This window comes from Mchenga conophoros, unplaced genomic scaffold, assembly GCF_057382185.1.
Source record: "Mchenga conophoros isolate Kocher_MC1m ecotype Shallow Benthic unplaced genomic scaffold, M_conophoros_male_GT1.1 unmapped_scaffold_6, whole genome shotgun sequence".
Classification (NCBI taxonomy): Eukaryota; Metazoa; Chordata; class Actinopteri; order Cichliformes; family Cichlidae; genus Mchenga; species Mchenga conophoros.
Window position 1 is genome coordinate 863920 of NW_028182333.1, and position 25025 is coordinate 888944.

Sequence of the window (25025 nt, forward strand, 5' to 3'; positions counted from 1 at the left end):
GAAATCCTCGATCAGCTCTGCTTTTGACCGCACATCTAAAAATGTCAAAGGACAGTTGGTTTGTAGACGTCAGGCTCTGAGGTTTACCAAGAGAGTCTAACAGGAAGCCCAACAGTGCACGTCAGAACTTCTCTGACACTGTTATACCAGAAATGTCCTTACCTGGTTGGCAAACCCACCAACCTGACACACCTGAAGTCTTTGGCACAAGTCGTGCTGACTATGTTCACTCAGGTGCTTGGTCTTCAGACCATGTTGTGATTGATGAACCTGACTTGACTCCTACCAAGACTGACTCAGATCTCACTGCACCACAGCCAGTAAGGTGGAGGCGCTCTGACAGAGAAAGACATCCACCTGAGAAGTTTCCTTATGAGGAAGTAGGAGAGCCGCTGACCTTGGCTATTAGCTCCTTTTCTCAAACCTCAGCTGTTGCATTCTCCACAACTGTTACTCCACCACGTCCACGTTGGTCAACGATGCATGAAGGGACTCGCCCGGTGGCGCCAGCCTGGCCTCTGTCAGTGCGCCCCAGGGCAGCTGTGGCTACAATGTAGCTGCCATCACCAGTGTGTGAATGTGTGTGTGAATGGGTGGATGACTGAATGTAGAGTAAAGCGCTATACAAATGCAGGCCATTTACCATTTAAGTCGTGTGGAAATGTGGAGAGTCTGTGAGCTGCATTCACAAACAGGTTGGATCACTCTGAATGACAACGATTAGAGGAGGGTCTTCCATCAGTACCAAGCTCTGCTGATTTTCATTAATAAAACTTAAACCTGCTCAGTGAAAAACAGAGTGAAATCAGACAAGACTGAGTCCACTTTTAACTTTGTTTCGTCAGATTTAACAGGAACTCATCTGAAGATCAGCCTCCTCCCTGTACGGGGAAAATTCCTATCAAGTCTCCACCTGTCCTGCTTCAGGTGAAGCCCCGCCTCCTTCCAGGAATCACCTGTGTGTCTGTGTTTAGTGTGCAGCTGTGCAGCTTGTTGTTGGTGTGTGAAGAAGCTGTAAGTTTGCTCTGTTTCCTCCTTTAACAGTTTGTCTTTAGGAACTTTATGAGCAGATCAGGAAGTGAGACGTTTGTATTTACATAAAATAAAACCAATGAGATGATTTGATGATTGGCTGAATCCACTCTGGTTATCAGTCAGTAACTCTGCACTCAAACATTTGTCTTTGATAAACAGTTTAAAACGATCTGAATGAAACTTTGGATCCAACATCACTGGTGGAACAATGATCGTCCCTTTAACTGGAAACAGATGAAACCAGTTTGTTCTTCAGAAGCCGACATTCAGGTTTTACTGAGTGACGTCAAAACAACATGAAGCTGCTCCAGCTCAGTTCAGGGTCACTGCAAACAGAGATAATCAGAAGTAAATACAGACTCTCTCACACACCATCAATATTTAAGGATGTTTTCACTGCGGTTTAAAATCCTACATATACTTGATGTTGATGCAGGAGTAAAGCCTCTCAGAATCAAACACATTTAAGCCTCTGTGACTCAGGACTGTGTGAAGTGCACAATCGAACACTTTTTAATCTGTTTCAAGTTAAACACAATGAAGTGTTCAAAGGAAAAACATGTTACTATGTGAATCCTGCTTGATGGACCAGAGCAGAGCCTCCCTCTGTGCTCTGTTCATCACTCTGTCAGTCTGAGTTATTCATGAAGCACAAGCAGCTGATGATAAGCTGGTTAATGTTGGCACACACACACACTGTGACACTGTCAGACATGAGGAAGTGTGCAGGTAAACTCTGCTCAGAAATGACAATGAGGAGGTACACAGACTGATGGAGCTCATAGAGTGAGACGTTTATTTTACATGAAGTAAACCTGATGTATGATCTGATCTGTAGATCAAACTGATGTGTTTAATAACCTGTTGTTTAGGGCTGGGCGATATGGCCTCAAATCCATATCACGATATATTCTTCTGTATAACATATTTTCCACACTTAAAATCCTTTAATTTCCTCAAAAATCGAGACTGTGCCTTATGTATGAATTCTGGTTGTGCTTACTGACCTCGAACCGATTTTGGCTGCAGAAATCTGTTAAAAATGTTTTAGTACAACTTTGGTAAGCAGCACTGCTTGATGGATCGTCAGAGCATTACGGCTGCCGTAGTGAGGAGCTTCACGGAGTAATCTGGGTCCTAAACTCCGACAACTTCAGGTACCAAAGTCAAACGAACACTGAGAGTTAAAAATGGTCTAAATTCTTTCATCTTTAATTAAATCATCAGCGTTGCTGCTTTACCAGGTGTAACAATTAAGTTTAACATCCAGGTAGGGCTGCTCAATTAATGGAATTTTAATCTCGATTACGATCTGGGCTTTCAACGATCATTAAAAATGACTGAGCCGATTATTAGCCCCTCCCTCGTGCTTTACTCTCGCGCTGCTCCGTGTGGCAAATCGAGCGCACCTCTCTGCATTTCAAACACGTGTCACAACAATTAAGAGCAGCGGCCTCCGACCTTTTTTGCTCCACGGACCAGTTTATGCCGGACAATATTTTCACGGGCCGGCCATTAAGGTGTCGCGGATAAATACAACAAAATAAAACTAGTGCCGGTACCGAAAAAAAGAAAATTTATTCATAACACACGTGAAAAGACCCAGGAAAACCAAGTCAACGATAAAAACGATAACAAAATAACATGGAAAACCGATAAAAACCCTGAAAACTATACATTTCACACCTGAGCCTCAACTCTCGCGGCCCGGTACCAAACGACTCACCGACCGGGACCGGTCCGAGGCCCGGGGGTTGGGGACCGCTGATTAAGAGGACCCGAGGGAAGCTTGGAAAGCTAAACAGAAGTTATTTGGAGAGGAGAGTGACTGCTGTTGGTTGAAAAGAGGTAAAAAAACTTCAGTGGTTTGGAAACATGGGTTCAGTCAGACGTGGATCAAGTAGACTGTGTGTAAACTTTGCTACGGTGTCATAGCTGCACCACAGAGCAACACTGCAAAGTTCACTAAACATAGATGTTTACATTTTTCATTTATTTTTTTATATTGCAAACATTTGCACTGTTATCAGTATTTGCACACTATTTAATATTATTTTTTGACAACCTTTAAAGTCATTATTCAACACATTGTTATTGTTAAATAAATATCGTCAAATAATCGAGATCTCAATTTCAGTGAAAATAACCGTGATTATCATTTTTGCCATAATCGAGCAGCCCTACATCCAGGCATCCATGAAAACAGAATTTATTCAATTTAAACGGAGTTAGAAGTTAACAGGAAGTTAGCTCACTAGTTTCCACCTAAACATTTCATAGCATATTCTGACTGAGAGATTTTTGAAACTAATTCAAACGTACAGCTCTGCTATCACTTCCAACATAAATGAAGACTAAACAGCAGTGACGTTTGCAGGGTTACTGAAGTTGGACTACCTGGTATATAATGTTGTGCTACATGATTGCTAGCGACACAGCTATGTTAGCATAACATTAGCACAGTGAAGCTGGAGGATGAAGCCAACTTTTTGGCTTTCACCATATTTCAATAGTGCTTCATCTCTTTGTTATGACTGTCGCCCGCCATAATTGCAGATGATAATTGTTGTAGCTGCTGCGATGCTTTCGACCAAAACAGGCGCAGCTTGATGACATCATCAACATGCGGTATAGTCACAATCTCTATCGTTGGCCAAATTTATATTGTTTCTATCGTATATCGTTTCTATGGCCCACCCCTACTGTTGTTACTGTTGATCAGCTGAGATCAGCTGTGCTACAAACTGGAACTCTGCTGAACTGGATTTACTCGTTTCGTGAACTTTTAAGAACGAATGCTTCCTTGGCTGAAAGCAGTGAACGTAATTAAAAAAAAACAGCTTTACTTGCACATAAATCTGTCAGTAAAGTCTGGATAATAAATTCTGGTGGTGTTATAGGTTCTCTTGGTCAGCTTGGTGTTGGTTTGGCTCCTGCATAAAACAGTTTGCTCTCATATTTGACACTGACAGGAACAAAGAGTAAAAAACACGACAACCAAACTAAAAAAGAGAGACGAGTTAAAGCAGAAGATATTTTGTGTGTCAGAACATGTGATCCTCACCAAGAGAGAAAAGCTCTGATTATTGTTGCTGAACTGTGATGGTGAACAGTCTCCTCTGTTGATCCCAGTGTGACTGAAGTCCGTGTGATGAGTGAGGACTGAGCCTGTGTTGGTCGATCGTCTCTAAACAGGATGTGAAGCATCAGTTCAGTCGTATTAAAGCCCTGAATAAACAGTCCTTCTGGATCCACTGTCTGTGTTTGGCTCCTCATCTTCAAAGACTCAACACAAGATGTTGGTCACATCAACATAAAACACAGGATTTGCTGCAGATGTTGAAGTGTGTTCTCCATATGAGAGAAGCTGCTGATCGTGTTTGTATGTTAGCACCTGTAGGATTGATGAACAGCTCTGATTCAGTTCACTAACCAGGCTCAGGGGAATAACTGGGATATTTCCCCAACAGAGACGTCCTGCTGGGATCGTTTTCCTGCTCTACACTCTGGTGTTTCTGCTCAAAAAAACAACAAAATGAATTTCCATGAGCCTACAGATCGTGGACTTCTTTGAGAAACTTAAAGAAGACGCTTTTCTTTCCTTAGATTGAACTTAAACAAAGGATTTGAGGAGCAGAAAAGTTTTTAAAGAGAAATTAAACATATTAATAAATATTCTGATTATTTTACGTTATTTAGGTGTTTAGGTTATTTTTCTGTTTTCTGTCACACGTCTGCTCTCGAGTCGTTATCAACAGTGTATCAATGCATTCCTGTGGGTGGAGACAGAAACACACACCCAAAAAGAGCTCAGAGCAAGAATAAAAGAGGAGGAGACAGGATCAGAGTGGGACAGTGGAGCTTGTTGTTGGTGTCTCTGTGTGAAGAAACTGTAAGTTTGCTTTGTTTCCTCCTTTAACAGTTTGTTTGTTTCTGTGATGTTTGGACCTGATGTCCTCCATCACACCGACACTCTCTCTCCCCTCTGTTCCATATGTGACAGAGGGGAGAGAGTCTCTCACTCAGAGAACCAAGGTTACAATGTAACCACACGTTCCGCTCTTGTGTTTGAATCCTCATGATTATAGATTATTGATTGGCTGGAATCAAACAGTTTGAAGAACATTTATTCGTGTGGCAGTTTCAGCTGCTGCTCACAAATCTGATAACAGGAACAAGTTAGTTCCACGAGGAAGACGTTCGTCTGGGCGCGTTGGCCTCGTCGGTCATGTGACCGTGTTACTGTTCGGGCTCAAACTGATACGAGTGGTTTAGCAGGTGTGACAGGACGATGCTGCACAGCCTCATTGTTCAGGTGTGAGTCAGACTCTGAGTCTTTATACAGTCCTGTTTAACAACATGTTGTTCCTGTTGATGCGTCACAGAGATCAGCTGTGCTAAACTCTGCTGCGTGCAGCTACTAGTTTCTCTAGTTTGGTGATGGAAACGTCAATGAGACTGTTTCCATCACCAAACATCACGAGGAACACCTCTGAGTCTGATTCTGACTCTGTGCATAAAACCACAATTATCCCTTCATGTCTGTTCATCTGATTCTGTAACGTGAGAAACTTTGATGTCTGAATTTTGAATCATTAATCATTAAAGTCCAGACTCGTAATTCTTAGAGGTTGGACTCAGCAGACGCTCCATAACACAACATCATCACAGTCCTTCAGTTATGATTTCATATGATTGAGTTTTGAGTGTTACAGTGATGTGTTTTCATGTTGTTGCAGGTCTCTGAGTGTGAAACCTGTCAGTTAAAACGAAGATCTTTCACTTCATTTCCCTCACTGCGTTTCTAGACCTGATTTTCTGATTTACATGCGCTCACTTCCTGTGTTGTGACAAGTTAATTATCCTGAGTGCGCACTGGGCAGGGAGACTCCGCCTCCATTAAAACCAACTAGATGTGGAAGTAGTGACGTTTTAGTTTAGTGCAGACGTGAGAGATGAGTGTCGTTACATTACTGTTCATTTTCTGTTACAGCGTTTATTGTCCACACGTGTGATCAGACAGGATTATTTCAACGATCTCATGTTTATTTTATCCTCCTGTAACTTTATGAAGAGCTAAACTGTCAGCACTAGTTAGTCCTCATAAGAACTGTTTGTGAGCTAAGAATCAACAATGACAAAGACTGTGAGTGTCATGCAGTGACTCCTCAGAATTAGGCTGATTTTTAAGTTTTGTGTCAATCAAAGCTAGAAGCTGGTGTAGCGTTGAGCTTTATTGTTGATTAATTAAAAAAATATATGTAAAAGAAAAAAGGACTAGATGTGTTTTCTGTCTTTAGAAAAAGGTAAAATTGGTTATATTTTGTTGGGCTAATTCTGACCAATCGTGACAGTCCAGAACTTTTCCCTGCTGCTGTATCCTGTAACAATCAGTGTTGGGACTAACGTGTTCGTAAATAACGCGTTAGGTGTGATGATAACGCCAACTGATTTTAGTTTTATGATTCCTGGCTCCCATCTATGAGGTTTCTCATGTTTGTAAAAGTTACCTCATCATCCTCAGAGTCATCCTCCTCAACTGGCTGCTACTTTATGAAAACCATGTGTAACACCTGCACATGTGTTTGAAAAAACAAACGCTTTGATTTTGACACCCCAAGAAAATCTTCCTAGATCTGCACCTGTTCAGAGTAAGAGCAGAATAAACAGCAGCAGAAGCTGATTGATGAACAGCTGAATGACATATCAGCTGTAGCTGCAGCATCTGCACAGAGTTTGATTGGCTAACGCTGATTTGTTTGTTTTTTTAAACAGGACAGCAGAGAGAGAGAGGAGGAGATGAAGAGTGCAGCAGATTGATGAGACAGTGAAGAAGAGGTGAGCATGTGACAGAGCAGAGCCAGTTTAAAGGAGCCTCACAAGCTCACACATGACAGCTTCATCAACATGGAGCTCTGAGTGTTTATTAAAGGCTCATTGGACGCTCTGACACAGCTGACTGCAGCCTTTAGCTGTGAGCACACAGTGTCTCCATGAGCCTACAGATCGTGGACTTCTTTGAGAAACTTAAAGAAGACGCTTTTCTTTCCTTAGATTGAACTTAAACAAAGGATTTGAGGAGCAGAAAAGTTTTTAAAGAGAAATTAAACATATTAATAAATATTCTGATTATTTTACGTTATTTAGGTGTTTAGGTTATTTTTCTGTTTTCTGTAACATGTCTGCTCTCGAGTCGTTATCAACAGTGTATCAATGCATTCCTGTGGGTGGAGACAGAAACACACACCCAAAAAGAGCTCAGAGCAAGAATAAAAGAGGAGGAGACAGGATCAGAGTGGGACAGTGGAGCTTGTTGTTGGTGTCTCTGTGTGAAGAAACTGTAAGTTTGCTTTGTTTCCTCCTTTAACAGTTTGTTTGTTTCTGTGATGTTTGGACCTGATGTCCTCCATCACACCGACACTCTCTCTCCCCTCTGTTCCATATGTGACAGAGGGGAGAGAGTTTCTCACTCAGAGAACCAAGGTTACAATGTAACCACACGTTCAGCTCTTGTGTTTGAATCCTCATGATTATAGATTATTGATTGGCTGGAATCAAACAGTTTGAAGAACATTTATTCATGTGGCAGTTTCAGCTGCTGCTCACAAATCTGATAACAGGAACAAGTTAGTTCCACGAGGAAGACGTTCGTCTGGGCGCGTTGGCCTCGTCGGTCATGTGACCGTGTTACTGTTCGGGCTCAAACTGATACGAGTGGTTTAGCAGGTGTGACAGGACGATGCTGCACAGCCTCATTGTTCAGGTGTGAGTCAGACTCTGAGTCTTTATACAGTCCTGTTTAACAACATGTTGTTCCTGTTGATGCGTCACAGAGATCAGCTGTGCTAAACTCTGCTGCGTGCAGCTACTAGTTTCTCTAGTTTGGTGATGGAAACGTCGATGAGACTGTTTCCATCACCAAACATCACGAGGAACACCTCTGAGTCTGATTCTGACTCTGTGCATAAAACCACAATTATCCCTTCATGTCTGTTCATCTGATTCTGTAATGTGAGAAACTTTGATGTCTGAATTTTGAATCATTAATCATTAAAGTCCAGACTCGTAATTCTTAGAGGTTGGACTCAGCAGACGCTCCATAACACAACATCATCACAGTCCTTCAGTTATGATTTCATATGATTGAGTTTTGAGTGTGACAGTGATGTGTTTTCATGTTGTTGCAGGTCTCTGAGTGTGAAACCTGTCAGTTAAAACGAAGATCTTTCACTTCATTTCCTCACTGCGTTTCTAGACCTGATTTTCTGATTTACATGCGCTCACTTCCTGTGTTGTGACAAGTTAATTATCCTGAGTGCGCACTGGGCAGGGAGACTCCGCCTCCATTAAAACCAACTAGATGTGGAAGTAGTGACGTTTTAGTTTAGTGCAGACGTGAGAGATGAGTGTCGTTACATTACTGTTCATTTTCTGTTACAGCGTTTATTGTTCTCCACGTGTGATCAGACAGGATTATTTCAACAATCTCATGTTTATTTTATCCTCCTGTAACTTTATGAAGAGCTAAACTGTCAGCACTAGTTAGTCCTTATAAGAACTGTTTGTGAGCTAAGAATCAACAATGACAAAGACTGTGAGTGTCATGCAGTGAGTCCTCAGAATTAGGCTGATTTTTAAGTTTTGTGTCAATCAAAGCTAGAAGCTGGTGTAGCGTTGAGCTTTATTGTTGATTAATTAAAAAAATATATGTAAAAGAAAAAAGGACTAGATGTGTTTTCTGTCTTTAGAAAAAGGTAAAATTGGTTATATTTTGTTGGGCTAATTCTGACCAATCGTGACAGTCCAGAACTTTTCCCTGCTGCTGTATCCTGTAACAATCAGTGTTGGGACTAACGTGTTCGTAAATAACGCGTTAGGTGTGATGATAACGCCAACTGATTTTAGTTTTATGATTCCTGGCTCCCATCTATGAGGTTTCTCATGTTTGTAAAAGTTACCTCATCATCCTCAGAGTCATCCTCCTCAACTGGCTGCTACTTTATGAAAACCATGTGTAACACCTGCACATGTGTTTGAAAAAACAAACGCTTTGATTTTGACACCCCAAGAAAATCTTCCTAGATCTGCACGTGTTCAGAGTAAGAGCAGAATAAACAGCAGCAGAAGCTGATTGATGAACAGCTGAATGACATATCAGCTGTAGCTGCAGCATCTGCACAGAGTTTGATTGGCTAACGCTGATTTGTTTGTTTTTTTAAACAGGACAGCAGAGAGAGAGAGGAGGAGATGAAGAGTGCAGCAGATTGATGAGACAGTGAAGAAGAGGTGAGCATGTGACAGAGCAGAGCCAGTTTAAAGGAGCCTCACAAGCTCACACATGACAGCTTCATCAACATGGAGCTCTGAGTGTTTATTAAAGGCTCATTGGACGCTCTGACACAGCTGACTGCAGCCTTTAGCTGTGAGCACACAGTGTCTCCATGAGCCTACAGATCGTGGACTTCTTTGAGAAACTTAAAGAAGACGCTTTTCTTTCCTTAGATTGAACTTAAACAAAGGATTTGAGGAGCAGAAAAGTTTTTAAAGAGAAATTAAACATATTAATAAATATTCTGATTATTTTACGTTATTTAGGTGTTTAGGTTATTTTTCTGTTTTCTGTAACATGTCTGCTCTCGAGTCGTTATCAACAGTGTATCAATGCATTCCTGTGGGTGGAGACAGAAACACACACCCAAAAAGAGCTCAGAGCAAGAATAAAAGAGGAGGAGACAGGATCAGAGTGGGACAGTGGAGCTTGTTGTTGGTGTCTCTGTGTGAAGAAACTGTAAGTTTGCTTTGTTTCCTCCTTTAACAGTTTGTTTGTTTCTGTGATGTTTGGACCTGATGTCCTCCATCACACCGACACTCTCTCTCCCCTCTGTTCCATATGTGACAGAGGGGAGAGAGTCTCTCACTCAGAGAACCAAGGTTACAATGTAACCACACGTTTCAGCTCTTGTGTTTGAATCCTCATGATTATAGATTATTGATTGGCTGGAATCAAACAGTTTGAAGAACATTTATTCGTGTGGCAGTTTCAGCTGCTGCTCACAAATCTGATAACAGGAACAAGTTAGTTCCACGAGGAAGACGTTCGTCTGGGCGCGTTGGCCTCGTCGGTCATGTGACCGTGTTACTGTTCGGGCTCAAACTGATACGAGTGGTTTAGCAGGTGTGACAGGACGATGCTGCACAGCCTCATTGTTCAGGTGTGAGTCAGACTCTGAGTCTTTATACAGTCCTGTTTAACAACATGTTGTTCCTGTTGATGTGTCACAGAGATCAGCTGTGCTAAACTCTGCTGCGTGCAGCTACTAGTTTCTCTAGTTTGGTGATGGAAACGTCGATGAGACTGTTTCCATCACCAAACATCACGAGGAACACCTCTGACTCTGATTCTGACTCTGTGCATAAAACCACAAATATCCCTTCATGTCTGTTCATCTGATTCTGTAATGTGAGAAACTTTGATGTCTGAATTTTGTTCTATCATTAAAGGATGTTGGCTGCTGTGTTTGCACATGCTCAGTGTGACAGGATGTTGGCTGCTCTGTTTGCACATGCTCAGTTTGACAGGATGTTGGCTGCTGTGCTTGCACATGCTCAGTGTGACAGGATGTTGGCTGCTGTGCTTGCACATGCTCAGTGTGACAGGATGTTGGCTGCTGTGCTTGCACATGCTCAGTTTGACAGGATGTTGGCTGCTCTGTTTGCACATGCTCAGTGTGACAGGATGTTGGCTGCTGTGTTTGCACATGCTCAGTGTGACAGGATGTTGGCTGCTGTGTTTGCACATGCTCAGTGTGACAGGATGTTGGCTGCTGTGTTTGCACATGCTCAGTGTGACAGGATGTTGGCTGCTGTGTTTGCACATGCTCAGTTTGACAGGATGTTGGCTGCTGTGTTTGCACATGCTCAGTGTGACAGGATGTTGGCTGCTGTGTTTGCACATGCTCAGTGTGACAGGATGGTGGCTGCTGTGTTTGCACATGCTCAGTTTGACAGGATGTTGGCTGCTGTGTTTGCACATGCTCAGTGTGACAGGATGTTGGCTGCTGTGTTTGCACATGCTCAGTGTGACAGGATGTTGGCTGCTGTGAAAGCTGAATGCTCTGTGGTTAGAAGTGATGTCACACATTAGGATAACTGTGCTCGCTCTCTGTCAGAGTAACAGAGAGCGAGCAATTTGACCACATGACCCTCAGTACACAGCATGATGTGCGCTGTAAACAGGAAGTAGAGGAGCAGGACTGAGGTAAACCTCTGAGGGATCAAACTGAGACTGAGCTCCAGATGTTTCCACATGTTTCTGCTCTGCGTGTGTTTGATGATTATTTCAGGTATAGATGATGGAATATGGCCAGTCTGATGTGAGCCTGCTTCTCTGACAGCGCCTCTCTGTGCTGCCCCCTGCTGGCTCTGATCATTACTGACTGAGTCCTTGCTGCCACTTTATTAGGTACAGCTTGCTAACACAGGCTCAGACCTGCTTTGCCTTCAGAGCTGAGCCTTAAATCTTCATGGCTCAGATTCAGCAAAGTGCTGGAAACATCCCTCAGAGTCATGTGATCAGTGACGTCTGCTTCAGCACTGACAGATAGACAGGATATATAATAATAATAATCAAATGCTGATTTTTATTTCAGCCCTTTGTCTGAATGCTAATCCAGCTGTGTGTGTTTGTAATGACAGTAAATAAATGTCAGACTTACAGCTCCTGCTTTACTGCATTAAAGTGATCAGATGAGTTCAGCACTTTGACATGGATGGTAGTGAAAGCAGGAAATGACAAATGTAGCACAGCAGCAGCGTTTAACAGAAACTCTGGGATGAACATCATTCATAGAACAGCTTCCAGCTTCTTTTGCTCGGCTACAGTTTGGATGGATTTGCATTTAAAGATGCAACAAGACTAAAATGGTTAGGGTCAGGAGGTCAAAGGTCAGAGCTCCTGTGGGTCTGAGGGCGGCCTCACGCTGGAGAAGGATGAAGGAGTCTGACCTGAGCCAGTGTTTGACATGAACACATCAGCACTGCTGTCAGTGAGCCTAACGACAGCCGTTAGCATCATTTCAGTGTTTCAGTCATAAAAACACTTCCTGTCTCTGTGGTGGTTACAGTGACATCATGCAGTTTGTGCTTTGACCTCCAGAGGGCGACAAATCAGCACAGACAGAGAGCTCCATTCAAACTTTGCTGCCATCAGGAATAATTCTTCAAATATAATCATCAGTGTTTGAGCAGTTATGATATCAGGGACAATCTAGACATGTGTGACAATACTGAACATGTCACATGACACACCTCAAACATCATGTGATCCACTCTCAGTCTGCACTTTCATTCATGACTTCAACAGGTTGAAATGAGCTTTGAAGAAACATTCAGTGAAATAAATCTTTCATGGATTCATGTGAGCAGCAGATGAACTTTGTACCAACAACATCTTCAATAACAGAGTCTGAATGAAGCTCAGGTGTTGATGCTGCTCACTGATTGGACGCTTGCTTTCAGCTCTGCTCTCAGTCTTTACTGCACAGGTGAAGGTAGAAAGTGTGACTGGATCTATAGACTGGAAAGAGAGAAACATGCTGAACATTTGAAGCTTTGCAGCAGAAATGTTCATGTTACAAATACAGCAGAGCTGATCTGGGATCAGTGTGTTCACACCTGCAGCTACAACAAGGTTTCATGTCTCCACACGTCAGCATGTGAACTTTACTCTGACTCAGTCTGAGCAGTCAGACGGCATATTTTTAAAGTTAACACATCAGCACACACAGAGCTGAGCCCCTCCCACCTGTGCTGAGTTTCAGGTGGAGCCCCGCCTCCTTCCAGGAAGCAGCTCACCTGTGTGTCCGTGTTTAGTGTCCAGGTGTGGAGTGGAGCTTGTTGTTGGTGTGTGAAGAAACTGTAAGTTTGCTTTGTTTCCTCCTTTAACAGTTTGTCTTTAGGAACTTTACTGTTTGTTCAGCTCGTGTTTGATTTCTTCACACAACAAACTGTGTGTGTTTGTATTTCCGGTCTCTCCATTAAAGTCAGTGTGTAATGTTTCCTGGCTAACATCAGCTGTGTGCAGCTTAGTTCAGCACAAATCTGCCGCTCCATAGTTCACGGTAACGGACTCACAGCTGGACCAACGAGGCCGAGTGTGTCCGCCACTCTGAGCTACGTTCGTGTTTGTGTACTTGTAGTTTGTACTTTGAGTTCACTCAGAGCCCACAGAGGACGCAGCGTACGTGATGACGTCACAGCCCTTTACCTCCTTTACTGTCACTGTGATTAATGTTTACACACGAGACACCTGCAGAGCTCTGACGCTAAGCTAGCACACAGCATGCTAACACTAAGCTAAAGCTAGGCTAGCCAAGAACCCAGAGTGAGGTTAAAGCTAGTGATGGGCAGATGAAGCCTCATGAAGCACTGAAGCTTTTCATCCAATTGGTTCACCCCAACGCGAAGCTTCTTGAAGCTTCATTTGCTCTAGCAGGACACCTACTGGACGTAAAAATATTAGTTGGCATGAATTTGAAGAGTGTGGCCTTTTTGCACACAGCCTGTAAATGTCAACAACAAAAGGAGTGTGTAAAACATGTATATTGTAGTGATGCAGTGTACTGTGTATATTTATACTGGCAGTATGGAACATGATTATTTGGAAATGCCTAAAATGGAAATGATCATATACTGTGAGGTGAGGTGTGGACAGTGGTTGTGCTTTTGTAACATTGAGGCAAGGACAGTGATTAGTGTTTAGGGGACACATCATTGGTTTTTGTTAAAAAGAAACAGTTTCTCCACTGTGGCAGGTCGTAGGCGATTTTTTTTTTCTAAACTGTCTCTAACTCTCACTAACCGCAACTCTCCATCAAACGCCCACATTTTGTCTGAGGGGTTTATATCGCTGTCATAGCTCGCGGCAAAGTTCGAACCGCTTCCTGAACCAGTCACGTGGTACAGCCGGGCAGCGAGGCTTCGGACGTCATCATTTTCAGCTCCTCCCATAAATGAAGCAAGCCTGGATACGCGCTTCGCGGAAACGCCCCCTCCATTACTCGACACACGCTTCGAAGCCTCGATACAGAACGTCACATTACTAGTTAAAGCTGAGTAAACACTGACCCCAGACCAGCACCGTGATAAAGTGAGCTGCTGCTGCTGAACTTGAACAGGTAACAAAGTGATGAGCAGTCAGGCTGCAGGTTTCTACCTGTTCATGTTTCTACAGTAGAATCACTTTGAAGTGTCTTTGTGCTGTTTCATCTTTGATTTGTGTTCATAAACACTCAGAGAAACATCACGTGACCTCATCAGGATCTGTGTTGGTGTGTGGGGCTGTACCTCAGCTTTATGTTGTTACATGCTCATTTGTTCATTTTAACATCAAAGTAATGTTATGAGGAGTAATGAAGTAACGTACTCCATTACTTTTAATTAAAGTGTTCTGTGTAATATGTGTAATAATGACTGTTTTGAGTAATGACCAACACTGATCACAACAAAGAGGAAATGCCTCCAACATGCACAAACATTTGAGCCACAACATGCAGTTAATGTGCACAAATGTCTTTGATATGCTGCTCAGTGATGGTGGTGACTGTCAGAGCAGAGCTACTGAGAATCAATAAGTAATATCAATGATGGGATCAGAATCACTAAATTCTTCTCATCCCTGTCAGTATCATACATGTGCTGTATAATGTGATAAATGTAGAGGTGCTGGCTGTTCTCTCACTCTGCTGTTTAGCTGTAAAGGACGCCTCCCTGCCTTTGTCTCATTCATGACCTTTAATAGTCTCTTCTAACATGCAGAGATCTGTATGATCTGTTTCATAGAGTCTAACCAGCCTGTACAGGTAACAACAACAGTCACTGCATCACTGACACACAAACGTCATCTCTGTCAATAACAACATTCATACATGGAATAAAAACACATCAGTGGATCATTGCTGGAGCTGATGTTTGTGCTCCTGGTGCAAAGGCTCTCAGTTTCCTCCTTGAAATAAGTGTTTACATTGTTGTTATATTGTTGGCCCACCATTGATCATGTGACTCATCACATGATCAATGGTGAGCGTCTCTTTTCCTCTCAGGTTTAAATATCTGGGACTCTCCACCGTTTGGTTTTAGAGCTGAAGAAGCTTCTCTGATGAAACGTCTTCCAGAAACTTAAAGACGTCTCTTTTCTCTCCAAGCTCCTTAGATCACATGACCTGGATGACTGAACCTACAGACACATTGACCTGGTTTCTAGGTAGAGCTGGGCGATAGAACGATAACGATATGTATCGCGATATAACTTTTTCTCGATAGAAAAATTAAACTATTGCGATAGACCTCGCCGCTCTTGTCCTCTTAAAAAAAAAAAAAGGTCAGCCAATCCAAACTAAGTAGCCGCACGTGTGTTTGTTTGGGAAGCAGCCAGCGGGTAATGGAGGAAATGAGTGTGCCGACTAGAAAAATCAACCGAGCGTGACCGAAGAGAAAACAGATGATGGTTCCAACGCCGGAGAGATTGTCGAACGGAAGAGCCATAGAAGTTCCGTAGTGTGAAGGTATTTCGGCTATTTCAAGTCTGACAAAAAACAGAGTAGCGTGCACTGTAAATTGTGCCGAAAGCAAGTCTGGAAATACAATAAACTGGTGCATGCGTCACACTGTGCGCCACGTTATTGTTTCGGTGAAATGAATTTCTACAATACTGTTAATTCTACTCTCTGCAGTGTTTAAATGCTTACATATACACACAGTTACTGTCCGTCCACACATACGACTCGGTTCTGCTTCTATGCCGCAGCTTTGTTTACTTTTTCCCACCGAGGCTTCTAGACTTCTGATTGGCCAACATTTCTGCACGGTTAGGAATCTAGCGCCACCTGCTGCTTTGGCATGTTCATAGCAGCGTTTTCCTTCATTTCTGCCTTTATGTGTGGACGGGATTATTTTTTAAAACGGAAACGGAAAATCTCCGTTTCAAAAATACCCGTGTACGTGTGGACGTAGCCTCAGTCTCTGACTGGAAGCGCTAATTCGTCATTCGGCTTTTGTCAGACTAAAGTAACTGTTAAAACTGTTTGAAAAGCTCAGCTATACAACAAGGAGAGATTGAGAATTTCCTTTTAGTTCTCAGTTTATTTGATATTGACAAAAGTTAGTCAGTTTTGTCTGTTCTTCTGTAAAACAAACTAAGATTTATTTTTAGAATTAATATTTTGTTTCTAAGTGGAATTGACAATTTAGGCTGTTTCGTTTGTTCTATTTTGAAACTTAAACGCTTTAGCGGCTGCCTTTTGTGTAGTTTGCAATATTTGCCTTTATTTATCTGAAAAAGTCTCATGTTCCTTAAGTACATCTACCCTGTTGAACTTATTATGGGAAATAAATATTTAAATAAAAACAAGCTGCTGATTATTTCACATTTTACTTGTGAGCAACGGCACATTTAAATCTTACAAATATAGTTATTTGGCTTATATCGTGATAGATATCGTTATCGCCTGAAATGAAAAAAACATATCGTGATATGAAAAAATCTCATATCGCCCAGCTCTACTTTAAAGGTGATCGTTTAGGACTTCAGCAATAATACAGACAGCAATGTAGTTAGCAGTAAAACAGCTTTATTGGGAATTAACTTAAAAAACAAACAAACATCTGTCTCCTATTTTCTGTCACACAGGAAAGAAGCATCAATATCTGATGAGAAGACTTATTTATTTCTTTTTGGGGGTTTTTTTCAACAGGAGAAGAATATCTAACAAGTTGATTTGTTCACATCTTAATTTTTAAGTGACATGTGCATTTTGAGTTTATACACTCTTTATATAAGGCGACAGTTTCCTTTTGCAGTATTTTTGTGTGGAGTGTTTTTCTATTTCTTAACAAAAAGGGAACAAAGGTGTTTAAGTTCACCTAGGATGATTTGTCTTAACTTTCACGTGGTCTTACTGAGGTGATGTGAATTGAAACATGCATTTTTTTTGGCGGTGAGGGAGGGATGTGCTGGAAAAGTTTGAAAAGGGACCTTGAAAGTGCTTAAGAAGTGCTTGAATTTGACCTTGAAAAAGGCATATGAACCCTGATCATTATCATTAGCCTGTGTAAGTCCTGAGTGTCCTCCAGTTCAGTGTCTTTGTCAGTCCCACATGTGTCGTTTCTGTTCAGCTGGTCTTCCAGTCAGTCATCCATCTCAGACTCTGTCATTCTGTCGTAAACACCAGCCTTCACCACCTGTGAGGCCTGCGTTTGGGTCCTCTCTTCTCCACATCCACACTGCGATGCTGTGACATATACAGTACATAAAATCAAAATTCACGTTTTATGCAACTAAAGTGTTTCATTATGTAGGCTACAGAACATAATTCAGTTATAGACGATATATGAAACATGTATACTTACTGCATTTGAATCATTTAAACCATATGTGATATAAACACCTGCACGTGTGTTTGAAAAAACAAACGCTTTGATTTTGACACCCCAAGAAAATCTTCCTAGATCTGCACGTGTTCAGAGTAAGAGCAGAATAAACAGCAGCAGAAGCTGATTGATGAACAGCTGAATGACATATCAGCTGTAGCTGCAGCATCTGCACAGAGTTTGATTGGCTAACGCTGATTTGTTTGTTTTTTTAAACAGGACAGCAGAGAGAGAGAGGAGGAGATGAAGAGTGCAGCAGATTGATGAGACAGTGAAGAAGAGGTGAGCATCTGACAGAGCAGAGCCAGTTTAAAGGAGCCTCACAAGCTCACACATGACAGCTTCATCAACATGGAGCTCTGAGTGTTTATTAAAGGCTCATTGGACGCTCTGACACAGCTGACTGCAGCCTTTAGCTGTGAGCACACAGTGTCTCACATTTACATTCACTTCCCTGTCAAACTCAATAACTTTAAACAGCTGCTGTTATCAGGTGAAGATAGCAAAGCTTTCAGGGCTGAGCCCCAGTGTTTCAGGATAATGGCCCCAGAGACCACAGTCACATATGTGGGGAAGGATTTTAAGTTTAAAACTTCCTTTAAGCACTAACAGCAGAGACGCACAAAGTCGCAGACAGGGAACAAAGTATTTTAGGTTTGTATTGTCAGATTATTTAATCATTATACTGAACAAATATGTGAAAAAGTAAAAACCTCTATTATGATGAGGTTATCACTACATTCACATGTCGTCGATGTGTTCTTTCACACAGATCAGTTTCAGTGTGTGTGGCCCGTACACTAAACCATGACACAAATTCATATGATGTGACACCCAGACTGTGTTCACTGTTTCTTTTGGTAAAATCATCTTCTCGTGTTTTTATAGAAAGATGATGGAAGAACCTAAAGAACAGCCAGCCAAAGCAGCTCCATCAGCAGGTAGGAGATCAGTGCTTTGTATGATGAGACGTATGGATGTATAGACTTCAGGCAGATTCTTTTTTGTAACTGTGACAAGTACATGAAATTCACGAGTTGTAACCTGTCCTAATCTTTGCCTTAATCTTTCTGTGGGACATTAATATAACATGAGAACTTCCAGTCTAAGGAGTTTGGCAGAGAAACAACTGGACTTTTTTGTACTTTGAACCCACATATGAGGTTAAAACGATGCCACCTTAAAATGAAACTGAAGAAATATTGAAACTGAAGCAAATGTATTGAAAGTGAAATGATAGTGAAAAAACATAAATATAGAAATTTAAAGAAAAAACTCACTGTTCATGTGGTTTTCACACTTACATCGTTTTTTTTCCACGTACAGTTATTTTTTCAGCTTCAATTAGTTGGCACTGCTTCGGCATCTGAGGGTGCGCTTGAGGGGCGGGGCTTCAGAGCCACATATATGAGCCACATATGTTTGCGCACATTATATTGCTGACCAGTGACTGTAGAAATCATGGACGACCTAATATCTGCAGCAGCCGCAGTCATGAAGAAACTTGCGTATCTCTGAACGGCACATAGAGCGGGGACGCTGAGAGGAGGTCCAGCGTTTACCGACTGTTTCAAACTGACAGACTCAGGTGTTCTTCAGTGTCTGCCTGACAGAAGGACCTGAGAGCCGCCACAATATTTTTGGTAAGTGAAAGGTGTTTGTAAGCTAATCTGTAGCTAACATCCTTAGCTAGCTAGCTAAGATGGGCACTCGGCTGTCGGGAAAACTTGTTTTGTAAAGTTTGTTTAGCTAACCCGTGCAGGTGAACGAAATGAACAGAAACGCACCGGGCTGCTCAGTCAGTAACTAACCACAGTTACTGTACTTTTATTATGAGTATTACACTGTAAGAGCAACAGGCTGCACTCTGCTGCAGCTCCTGTGCAGAGCTGATTATTCAATATGTGCAAACAGCAGCATGTTTTCACTCTTTTGCCACATCTGTAAGGATATTAACACATATTTTAAAAAAGGCTTGCACTTCAGTAACCCCTCATTAATCATTAATTACAGATTAAATAGCAAAGCCTAATATTTATGTACTCAAACCAAATACTTCTGCTTGGCAGCTTAAGTTAAAATGTGTGTTTCATTTTTCCTCGGATTACATTTTTAGCACTGACTCTGTGTATTGTTTTTACTAAGTTTGTTTCAAATATTCAGGTTAAATAAAACAGTCTGAATCATTCTTATTGATGTAAGTTCACAAAGTTACATGTGCAGTACAGCTTACATCCTTTGAGATGGAAAAAAGCATTAATATTTGTTATGATACCTCTGTATGTTGGTGACCACGGTGCAGCAGCAGACTGAACCAGGACTGAAACCTGCTCCGTCTGCTCATGTATGCAGATTCACATTCACAAAGCACCAACAACTCAAAGGTTAACATTATATTGGAAAATCTGTTGGTATATACGGCTTTAAGAAATAAACAGCTCGTATGTGAGCAGAGCTGAAGAACTTCAGATCCTGGGTGTGTGAGGACAGAAGGATCAGCTCTATTTCAGATTTGAGATAAACTTTATATTTCAGTTTGTGATGGTTCAGTTCTCTTTGTGATTACAGGAGCTGATTCAGACCTCAGCACCACCCAGTGACAGCAGACAGATCATCCAACATGTTCACATGTTAACTGCAGAATGAACTGATGCAAACAGTACAAAGGTTAAAGCACCACATGTGCTGTAGTGAAAGCTGCAGCTGTTTTATGGATAAAAACAAAGTCAAAAGGATTAATCACCCCTGTATCATATGAATGTTGGGTTTTTCTCTGTATCTGTTATTGTAGGATCTACTGTACAATATAAAGCACCTTCAGGTGACTGTTGTTGTGATTTGGCGCTATATGAATAAAATTGAATTAAATTGAAATGTAACTGTGTCACTATATATCAGCATTAACAGGACCTCAGCTTGGTGTTTCACAAAGCTGCTGATCTCAGACCTGCACAGCTTCCGTTTTAAACACTGAATGTACTCAGCTGCATGAAGAGCACGTTTGAGTTTCTCTGACACAATTAAATAAAAACTGATGAAGGTCAAAGGTCGTCATTTGTATGTCGAACTACAGACTTGTCATCTGGAATTCTTTCACAGTTTGCAAATTTGCAAATAGTGTGTTATTTACCATTAAGTGATTCAGAGTCATTCATACCAGAGTAACCATAGAGGATAATATATTTTTAAGTATATAACTATCCACAGGACTGAATATAATATCTCTAAGTAAAAGTCCAGAGACTCTGAGGATTATCCAAGTACTTATAACATTACACAAAGCAAAGCTCAAAAAGCTGCTGGCCCTGATGCATTACAGGGCATGCTTGCCCCCCACACTGGATCCTCACCAATTTGTCTATCAAATCAATGGAGTACAGAGGATGCTGTATCCACAGCTCTTCACTGTGTACTCTCACACCTGGACAACAAGAGTACTCATGCAAAAATACTGTTAGTTGACTTCAGCTCAGCATTCAGTACAGTTCTTCCCTCCAAGCTGATCACCAAACGTGTGGATCTTGGACTCAACAACTCCATCTGTACCTGGATCATGGCTCATGGACTTTCTGACCAACAGACCTCAGCATGTTAGGTCAGGCCATAACAGCTCTACCACTGTCACACTCACACTGGCACTCCACAGGGCTGTGTGCTGAGCCCGTTCCTCTATGACTGCAGACCTTAGTATGCATCCAACTCCATCCTTGGACGGGTCTCCAGCTTCAAGTTCTTGGGAATCCACATCTCTGAGAATCTGTCCTGGTCAACTAACACCTCCAGCCTGGTCAAGAAGGCCCATCAGGGCCTCTTTTTCTTTAGGATACTGAAGAAGAATCAACTTCCACCGCTGTGTGATAGAGAGCATCCTGACCAACTGTGTCACAGTCTGGTGTGGGAACTGCTCTGCTGCTGACCGCAAGGCACTGCAGCGCCCAACACATCACAGGGATTCCACTTCCTGGCATTGAGGATGTCCGCAAGAAGAGATGTCTACGCCGAGTATGCATCATTCTCGGACTCCTCTCATACTGCCAATAAACTCTTCCAGCTCCTCCTCCCCTCCAGGAGGCGCTACAGGAGCCTTCAGACTAAAACCAGCAGGTTTAGGAACAGCTTCTTCCCCACAGCTGTCACCCTACTGAACTCAGTCCCCGCTGAGCCTTTCCATCCACTCACCTAACCCTTCTACACTCCTCCTCCCAGTGACCATGATCCTTTCATTATCAACATTCACCACGTTGGTTACTGCTGTAGTTTTAGGACACTGACATGGTGTAGTCTCTGTTATAGTGCCTACACTGTTATAGTCTGTTCAGAGAGCTACGCTTCCACTACTGTAGATATTTTCATAGCACTCTGTAGATCTGTTTACCTCACAGTGCTTCATCTTTATATATGTATATTTGTTCATAGTATACCTGTATACTTGCCCGTCTGTATAGCAATACAGATCATCTGTGTATCGGTTACAATATTATTTTTCAGTTTCAATATTTTCTTCAGTTTCATTTTAAGCTGGCATAATTTTAACCCCACACATCCTAAAATTTAGTATTTGTTGATGAGATGATGAAGTGTTAATTCAACAAAGTTAGAATATTTTTCACATGATGTCGACTGAGAACCATGTTTATGTCTCTTTCTTGTTTCTGTAGAGGAGGAGCTTGCCAGTGTGCGGTCAGCCTTTGTCTGGAGGGTAACAACAGAAATCCTCACACAGCTGCTTGAGGCCCTCGTATGTGACACTGTCTTAAATGAGTTGGAGAAAGAATCGATACTGGAGAAGAACCTAGCCAGAGCAGATAAGGCACGCAGCTTCATCGACACAGTGAGGAAAAAAGGAGACAAAGCATGCAAGATAACAATCAAACATCTTCAGATCAAAGATCCTTCTCTTTTCTCTCAGCTACGTTTGAACTCTGATCCATCTGCTCAACAAGGTGAGGTCATGCATCATATACCATGAATAAAAATGGTCACCTTGCAGTTTGTTGAGATGTGAAAGTGAAACCTCAGAATTCACTGTAAGAAAAAGGAGAGGGCAAGAACGTCATTCTACGACGAATGTTTGGATTTGTTACATGCCTGCAAATGTATTTTCTAAACTACATGGACATCATAAACCTGTGAAACTACTTAGATCTAATGTGAGCTGTATTTAATTAAACACAAGTGTTCTTTACTTTTAAAAACCATGCAAACTGATTGCCTTAAAGAAGAAAAGCATGAGTCATTTGACTTAAATGCCACATTTTTATATAATCAAGTTCAAGTTCAAATTTTATTCATCACCTGCAGTGTCAGGTTGCCCTGGAGTGGAATGAACCCGCCCCCCGACCATACACACACAACACAGACATCACATGGGGATACAAGTCAGAGAACGTTGCATTATAGAAAAAACACTGAAATCTACACTACAATGGGAAAGTACAAGGGAAAAAAGAGACCTCTGCTCATGCTGGGCTACAGGAGGACAGCATGAGAACAGGAAACACAAAAACTCCTCTGCACAGAAAGCACATAAATGTCCACAGTACAACATTATTAGAGCACGTGACCAACAACAAGGTTGGTTAGGGGATAAGGAGTAATCCCAGGCAACACAGCAGCCATCCTGCCACTGCGCCGACTCTCCGGCGTGGGCCCAGACCCGCCTCGTGTTCCCAGGAGGCAACAAGCATCGAAGGCATTGGAAGGGGAGGGGGGATGTGTGAGTGCTTATCAGTGTAAATGTATGTGTGTGCGTGTCCATAGTTCAGCTGAGACAGTGTCCTCCGCCCTATCAGGCTAAGTAAACAGTCTACCAGCCAACCCAGGTGGCCTTGCATGGAATGGGAAGGAACAGACTCAACACAGTCGTTATCAGGGAGTTTTTGTTCAGCTCAGGCCTTGAGCCCACAGCTGGCGCCGAAGGGGTAGCCGCATTATATGATTTGTGATTTTTCTTTTACAAACAACTCATGAGAATTTCAAGCTGTTTTTAACACTCCGACACCGACACTGGTCTCTCAATCTCCCGCTGGATAGCTGCGAGCCTCTCAATTATGTTATTTACCTTCAATTCTGTGGTCTTTTCAGGCTTTTGCTCACAGAGCAGATTCTGAGACTTCACGACCGCAGCCCAACTGATCCGCGATGTAATCCAGCTTCCGCCCCAAGGTGTTGTTCCGAGTGGATTCTTCCTTGATGTAATCCAATATACACTCAGAGGTGTTATTCTGAGCCTTCACTGCAGCCGTTAGCGCCTCCAAGCTCTTAACCATGCTGCATTCACTGAGCCCTTTCTGAGAAGCCGCACCTCGTCCCATCCTTTCAATCCCAGCGAGCAGCCTTGTGGGGGTTTGAACAGCCGGTTCCGCTTTCTTAATTCTCCGATAAACCAGGGCCAAGCCAGCTCCGATCAGCAAGAACCCTGTTATCATGGTTCCGAATAGGTACATATCTTCAGCGTCCTCGATCGACAGTCCCGCCAGGCACACGATCCTCCATGTCTGCCACTCGTCCATCGTGTATCCGGCAGGGAAAGTCCCCTCAGGGCACTCGGGCTCTCCCGAGCCCAGACAACTCGTTGAGAAAAGGGTGTCAATAGCATTCAGAGACCAGTTGATCAAATCCATAATTCTCTTTTAGGTTTTAGACACAGACTGTGAGAGAGTGTTCCAGGGAAGTGAAATACACATGAGACAAGACAAAGACACAAGAGGCTAAGCAGGGAAGATAAGGGGAAGGAGAAGAGGAGAAAAGTGCGACTGCCTTCGCCAAGAGCCAAACGAGAAGGAACATGTTTAGTGTGGCCAGAAAGGGTTTACATTATCTTTCGCCATTGTAATTTACGACAAGAATTAAATGTGAATTACTGAATCTCTCTCAGATGCTTATTTAAATAACATAGCAGTGTTGTTATTTTTGGTGACAAGGTTTGGAAAGAGGCACAGAAAGCAGAAACCAGTTTAGCCTGCACATGTTGGCATCAGGTACATATGAAAAGCTGCAAAGCAATACAGATGTGTAGGTTCAAAACATTTAATGTGGCTGTTTTCAGGAATTACATTTAGGAATTCCTGTAGCCCCTTTTTTCTTGTTTATCTGGTAGAATAAGTATATTAAAAACTAAAACGTATGATAGGCTCAACAAAGGACAAAGTACGTCACATAGCTCCTTCAGACCAGATTTGTATTTTTCCTTCTTTTTTCCTTTTTTTGATTCAGATGCTCTTCAGAAAGTGTCAGCCTAAACTTAAGTCTAAGCTGAAGAAGAAGTTCCAGCGTGTGTTTGAGGGCATCGCTAAAGCAGGAAAACCAACCCTTCTGAATCAGATCTACACAGAGCTCTACATCACAGAGGGAGGGACTGCAGAGGTCAATGATGAACATGAGGTCAGACAGATTGAAACAGCATCCAGGAAACCACACAGACCTGAAACAACAATCAGACAAGAAGACATCTTTAAAGACACACCTGGAAGAGATGAACCAATCAAATCAGTGCTGACAAAGGGAGTGGCTGGCATTGGGAAAACAGTCTTAACACAGAAATACAGCCTGGACTGGGCTGAAGA

General features: G+C 42.2%; 1 long non-coding RNA gene and 3 pseudogenes across 2 annotated transcripts; 3 read left to right on the plus strand and 1 right to left on the minus strand.

Moving 5' to 3' along the window:
* LOC146546183 (NACHT, LRR and PYD domains-containing protein 12-like) overlaps nucleotides 1-1189 on the plus strand; it is a 17153-nt pseudogene extending 15964 nt beyond the window's left edge.
* Nucleotides 1190-7304: 6115 nt separating this feature from the next.
* On the plus strand, nucleotides 7305-20199 carry LOC146546184 (uncharacterized). 2 transcript variants are annotated; one of them, XR_014891022.1, is made up of 7 exons: nucleotides 7305-7375; nucleotides 9259-9321; nucleotides 9690-9823; nucleotides 17680-17742; nucleotides 18349-18401; nucleotides 18944-19103; nucleotides 20029-20199. It is a non-coding gene; the product is annotated as an uncharacterized LOC146546184 (long non-coding RNA). The 2 variants fall into 2 exon arrangements; XR_014891021.1 differs by lacking the exon at nucleotides 20029-20199 and having other exon boundaries at nucleotides 18944-19168.
* Nucleotides 20200-23138: 2939 nt separating this feature from the next.
* LOC146546185 (uncharacterized) lies at nucleotides 23139-24083 on the minus strand (annotated as a pseudogene).
* A 502-nt stretch (nucleotides 24084-24585) lies between these two features.
* LOC146546186 (uncharacterized) overlaps nucleotides 24586-25025 on the plus strand; it is a 29814-nt pseudogene continuing 29374 nt past the window's right edge.